Below are 6,139 nucleotides of genomic sequence, written 5' to 3'. Positions count from 1 at the left end.
GGAAATTGGTAGAGCCCCAGCTGTCAAAGCATTGTTTGAGTTGCATAACAGATAGGGTTCTACCTTTTTTCCAACCTTGCGATTGGGGGCCCAATGAAATTCTTGAACCAGGGCTCTTTCTACTTTAGTTCCACCACTGCGTTGGGGTGGAAGGCATGATTGCATGCCAGAGAGTGGGTCCAGGGGGCCCAAGCAAATGCTTGCCCAGGGCCCAATCAATATTAAAGATGGCCCTGCTCATGGCAATGGTGTTCCCTGATTGCAGCAGCCTCTTTCAGCAGGATAAAGCACCCTGGTACACTGTAAACATTGTACAGGAATAGTTTGAGTAACATGACAAAGTGATTAATGTGTTTCCTCGGCCTACAAATTCCCCATATCTCAATCCAATCCAGCATCTGTGGGATGTGCTGGAACAACAAGTCCGATCCATCTAGACAGTGGTCTACCAAGGGGACCCCTGCGACCACAATGCCCGCCGCCATGTGTTGCGGCCCCCGGCCCGCGCAGTAGAACTGCTGGGGCCGCACGTTAAGGGGCCCATCGGGTGGCCCATGCTCTTCGGGCCACCCGATGGTCCAGTCACTCCTCCCAGCTTACACCGGGAGCCGCACAGGATGAAGGAGAGGAGTGGGAACTCTGACTCCCATCAGGCTGAGCCACAGGACCCCAGGGAACTCACCCTCCTGCCCCTAAAAGGTTGGAAACAGGAGGGTGACTAAAACATTTTGTATATTTGTGTGTTTGTTTGTATATATATGTGGGGGTGTTTGTGCATGTGTGTCTGTATGAATGTTTCTCTGTATGTGTGTGTGTATGTGTGTATGTCTGTTTGTGTGTGTGTCTGTATGTATGTGTCTCTGTGTCTGTAAGTGTGTATGTGTGTCTGTGTTTGTATGTAAAAATAAAAATGTAGGAATAAACCGCACTCCAAGGAATTCGGTAGATGAAAGTAAAACTTCGCTTTTATTTAATCCATAAAAATTTTGATGTTTCAGCTCCCATAATGTGATTTCATCAGGACAGTGTTTGTATGTATGTGTCTGTCTGTCTGTATGTATGTATGTGTCTCTGTGTCTGTATGTGTGTATGTATGTATCTGTGTCTGTATGTATGTGTGTCTGTCTGTGTTTGTATGTATCTGTATATGTGTGTGTGTGTTTGTATGTTTGTGTATGTATGTGTGTGCCTGTATGTATGTGTGTTTGTGTATGTATGTGTGCCTGTATGTGTGTGTCTCTGTATATGTGTGTCTATGTGTGTGTCTGCATGTGTATCTGTTTGTCTGCATGTGAGGGGGGGCAATGTATGGGAGGGGGAGGGTAGACGTATGTGGGGTGGCAGGGGTAGATGTATGGGGTGGCCCATTTTTCGCACCAGGGCCCCGTGGTTTCTAGTTATGCCTCTGAATCTAGTCCCACCCACAACTTGCAAGCCCCACATCACAACTTAAAGGATCTGCTGCTAATATCTTGGTGCCATATTCCAAAGGACACAGTCAGAGGTCATGTGGAGTCCATGCCTCAACACATCAGAATTGTTTTGGCAACACAAGGGGAACCTACGTGATATTAGGCAGGTGGTTTTAATGTTGTGGCTAGCCAGTGTATACAAACACACAACAGCATTTAATCCTTTAAGGACACAACTTCTAGAATAAAAGGGAATCATGATGGAATATTTCCGTCATGTGTCCTTAAGGGGTTAAAGGCCAACACTACACACATATACACCCCTACATTCACACACACATACTCCATACAAACACAAGCATATATTCAAACACACAAACACTGTTCACAAATTCAACCATGCAAATATCAGCAAATAGTAGACCCTAGACAAAGCATTGTGGGAGTTGATCTTCATTTTGTCCACCCTTTCACTAGAGGTGGACTCCTAAAATGTAGATAGTTCTGCCCCTGGCACAGACAATACATGTACAGCCACAATCAAACTCCCATCCACACACAAAAAATTCAGCCACCACACACAGCCTCCACTACCACAAACAGCTCTCAAGCTCCTCCACATACACATGACACTTACAAATGTCACTAACAAAAACAGGGCTCTAGGAGGCTGGCCTCAATCTGGCACCTAGCCTGAAGCCCTGGGCAATCGTTATTCGATATAATGTGACCATGGGCATCCGCAGGAATTTTTCCGGGGGGGAGGGGGACATAATTGTAATGACATCCATGGTTGGACAGTGTCATGAAAGGGAAGGGGCATAGTCATTACCACATAAAGCCAGGGTGAATAGCGTTTTCACAACTATGGTGTCAGAAATACATGTTTGTATTCCTGACACTATAGTGTTCCTTTAAGCAAATTAAAGGAATATTCTGGTCACCATAACAACTTCATCTAAATGAAAATGCTATGATGCCAGGAAGCCCCTGGGTGCTCTCTTTCCTTTAACGGGTTAAACCACTCTCAAATAGTTTAACCCCAAAGTCTTCCTCCAGCTCCAGATCTCCAGGTCGCTCAGTGGTATTCGCCTTCTGAAACGGAGTGTCAGGAAGTGCAGATTGACGTCAGGCATGGGTGCCGCTGATTGGCTAGAGTGGTTAGTTGACCTCTGCCCCTTCCAGCTCATGGCTGACCTTTTCTGCTCCTTGATGTCCCTTCCTGCTCATTTCTGTCCCTTCTCCTACTTTACCTTTGTGCTCCTTGCTGTCCCTTCCAGCTTCTTGCTGCCCCTTTCTGATCCATGATGTCCCTTCCTGCTCATTTCTGTTCCTTCTCCTTTCTGCTCCTTCTCTTACTTTACCTTCCTGCTCCTTGCTGGCCCTTGCTGTAGGCTGTCTCCCCCATCCCTCACTTACCTGATCTATAGGCTGCCTCCCCCCTTCCCTCACTTACATGATCTATAGGCTGCCTCCTGTGGTGTAATCACCAAATTAATATAAATATTACACAAGGTTCGTCTACATTAAAAGGTATTTATTTAGAAGACAACAACACAATACTATAAATGTATCACAAACACACAGCCCAGACCCACGGAGCAACAACCCTTTTAAATCTATCTATCTATATAGTAATCCCCTTCCCCACACGTTTGATCTCACCCACGGTTAGGCCTTCACATCTAGTAATGGCTCACTGCTGCAAGTCCAACATCACATCCACCAAGGAAGAAAAGGAAGCAATAGAGTATAACATGGTTCACCATGATAGCACATGGCGTCTGCACATCTGCTCAGCAGCACAGCCAAGAAGGAACAGAACAGGAATGAGGATAGAGGGGGAGTGGTTATCTCTTTCCTGACTTGTAAAGGTATTGAATTACCATATCAAAGGTTAAGCTTATCCCCCTGTAAGAAAGATCTACATGAACTTGGTCACATGACCCCTGGTCACCATGTTAGTTTGATGACAGAATGTCACCACATTCCCTCACTTTTTCTTCTCTTATGTTGAGCACATTTAAAAATAATATCCCTCTTATCTATCTAAACTATGAGATCTGAAGTAGGAAAGGGGAGCACAGGAATTAGTGTGAGTGAGATGAGTAAGGTAAAAGAAAACAGAATAGGGGTTGCATCCCCCACTTTTTCTTCATCTATGTTGCTCCGTTATCTAGTTATCCCTCTAGTACAAGAGAACCTAGTGTGAGCAAAAACCTGATATACAGGAGAAATTCAACCCACCGTCCCTCCGGAATAGTTCCTTCAGCGACGTAAGTTCTCCTGTACTTTCCTATGGCTGTCAATTCACATTTTATACAAATTTGTCACACAAAAAAAAATAACAGAAATGTAGGTGAATGTGTGTGTGTGTGTGTTAAATATGTATGTATGTGCAATGTACTAGTGGCAGAGTTTGTAGAGTGTGTAGGACTGGATGTGATATTTGCGGAATTCCATATTCTTAATCCAGTTCCGACTCCTCCCAGAAGGGCTGCAAATATGTCCAGTTTTTCCTGACTCCCTGCTTTGCCTAAACCACTGCCGCTGTTGTTCCGGACACCTTGGAAGAATAGAAGGATTATTAAAATGTAGACTAATCTTTTTAAACTGACTCCCTTATTTGGAGTATCTTCTGCCCGCATTGCCTGTCTCCCATCCCTACTGTGATACAGCTTATACTTATCCATCCTGTAACAAGGACCCACCACAATCTTCTGTTGACACACATCATCATCCTAATGCAGCTTTGCCTTGCTCTGTGGGAACACTAGATCTCATCATTAGAAATGTATAGCTATATGGGAGACTGGAAAACTCAGAGAAAGAATCAAAAGAAAAGAAAAACAAACATACATACAGATGTAGAGAGATACAAAAATTATGAGAGTTATTAATTGCTGGGACCCCCCAATTGATCAATCTTTACCTCCTCTCTCATCTGTTCCCTCAGTGCTTTCACATCTGCCTCCAATCTTTCAGTCTGTCTCTTTAGGTCCCAGTAGTCTCTATTCCCTTCTTTATTCCTCCAATTATCCCAGTCCCGTCTATTGGTCTGATGCTCATCCCATCTATGGTTCCTTCTCCAATTATTCTCCCAATAACTGTTCCTGTTATTTCTATGTTTTCCTCCCCAACTGTGATTTTCCCAGTTATTATCTCTTCTTTTTAGCCTATCCCAGGTATTATTATTAAAATTATTGTTGATTGCCTGAGGCTCCTCTAATCTATTTCTCCAACTATCTCCAATTATATTGCTTCCTTTAGCACTGTCCCTATTTCTACAGTCCCTCTGTGGATCTCTCCATCTTTTGTCAAAGTCCTGTTTTGGTCTCCAGTTCTCATTATCCCTCTTGTTCTGGGGTACATCCCACCTCTGGCTTCTCCATTTACCATCTATATATTTACCAGAGTCAACCTTGAATGTTCTTATGGCTTAAACAGAGAAGGCCTTTTCTGAGGAAGGATGCTTGATCCACCAATTGTCAGCTCTAGTTAGTACCATTTCTAAGTCTGCTAATGTTGGATCAAAAAGCCTCACAAATTCTTGACACTCCCAGGGAAGGGCTTCCATTACTTTAGCAATGTGTTCTGGTGAGCCCAAGACCAGAGGCTGTTGAGGTTGGCGTAGCGTATACCAGAACAATATCCTTTGAGCTACCTCTCTAGGACCATCTGCTGGCCTCATCGTAATATTAGCGATTTCTTTCTCTATGCTAAGTAGATTGAAACTTACCTGATCTGTAGGTGGATCCCCCCATCTCTCACTTACCTAATCTGTATGCTGCACCCCCCATTTCTCACTTACCTAATCTACAGGCGGTCTCTACCCTCCCCCATCCCTCACTTCCCTGATCTGTAGGCTGCCCCCCCCATGCCTCACTTCCCTGATCTGTATGCTGCACCCCCCATTTCTCACTTACCTAATCTACAGGCGGTCTCTACCCTCCCCCATCCCTCACTTCCCTGATCTGTAGGCTGCCCCCCATGCCTCACTTCCCTAATCTGTAGGCTGCCCCCCCATGCCTCACTTCCCTGATCTGTAGGCTGCCCCCATGCCTCACTTCCCTAATCTGTAGGCTGCCCCCCATGCCTCACTTCCCTGATCTATAGGCTGCCCCCATGCCTCACTTCCCTGATCTGTAGGCTGCCCCCCATGCCTCACTTCCCTGATCTGTAGGCTACCCCCCATGCCTCACTTCCCTGATCTGTAGGCTACCCCCCATGCCTCACTTCCCTGATCTGTAGGTTGCCCCCCATGCCTCACTTCCCTGATCTGTAGGCTGCCCCCCATGCCTCATTTCCCTGAGCTGTAGGCTGCCCCCATGCCTCACTTCCCTGATCTGTAGACTGCCCACCATGCCTCACTTCCCCGATCTGTAGGCTGCCCCCCCATGCCTCACTTCCTGATCTATAGGCTGCCCCCCATGCCTCACTACCCTGATCTATAGGCTGCCCCCCCCATGCCTCACTTCCCCGATCTGGAGGCTGCCCCCCCATGCCTCACTTCCCTGATCTGTAGGCTGCCCCCCATGCCTCACTTCCCTGATCTGTAGGCTGCCCCCCATGCCTCACTTCCCTGATCTATAGGCTGCCCCCCATGCCTCACTTCCCTGATCTATAGGCTGCCCCCCCATGCCTCACTTCCCTGATCTGGAGGCTGCCCCCATGCCTCACTTCCCTGATCTATAGGCTGCCCCCCATGCCTCACTTCCCTGATCTAT

Source organism: Pelobates fuscus, chromosome 5 (assembly GCF_036172605.1).
Source record: "Pelobates fuscus isolate aPelFus1 chromosome 5, aPelFus1.pri, whole genome shotgun sequence".
Lineage (NCBI taxonomy): Eukaryota > Metazoa > Chordata > Amphibia > Anura > Pelobatidae > Pelobates > Pelobates fuscus.
Note: the sequence above shows the minus strand (reverse complement) of the source record.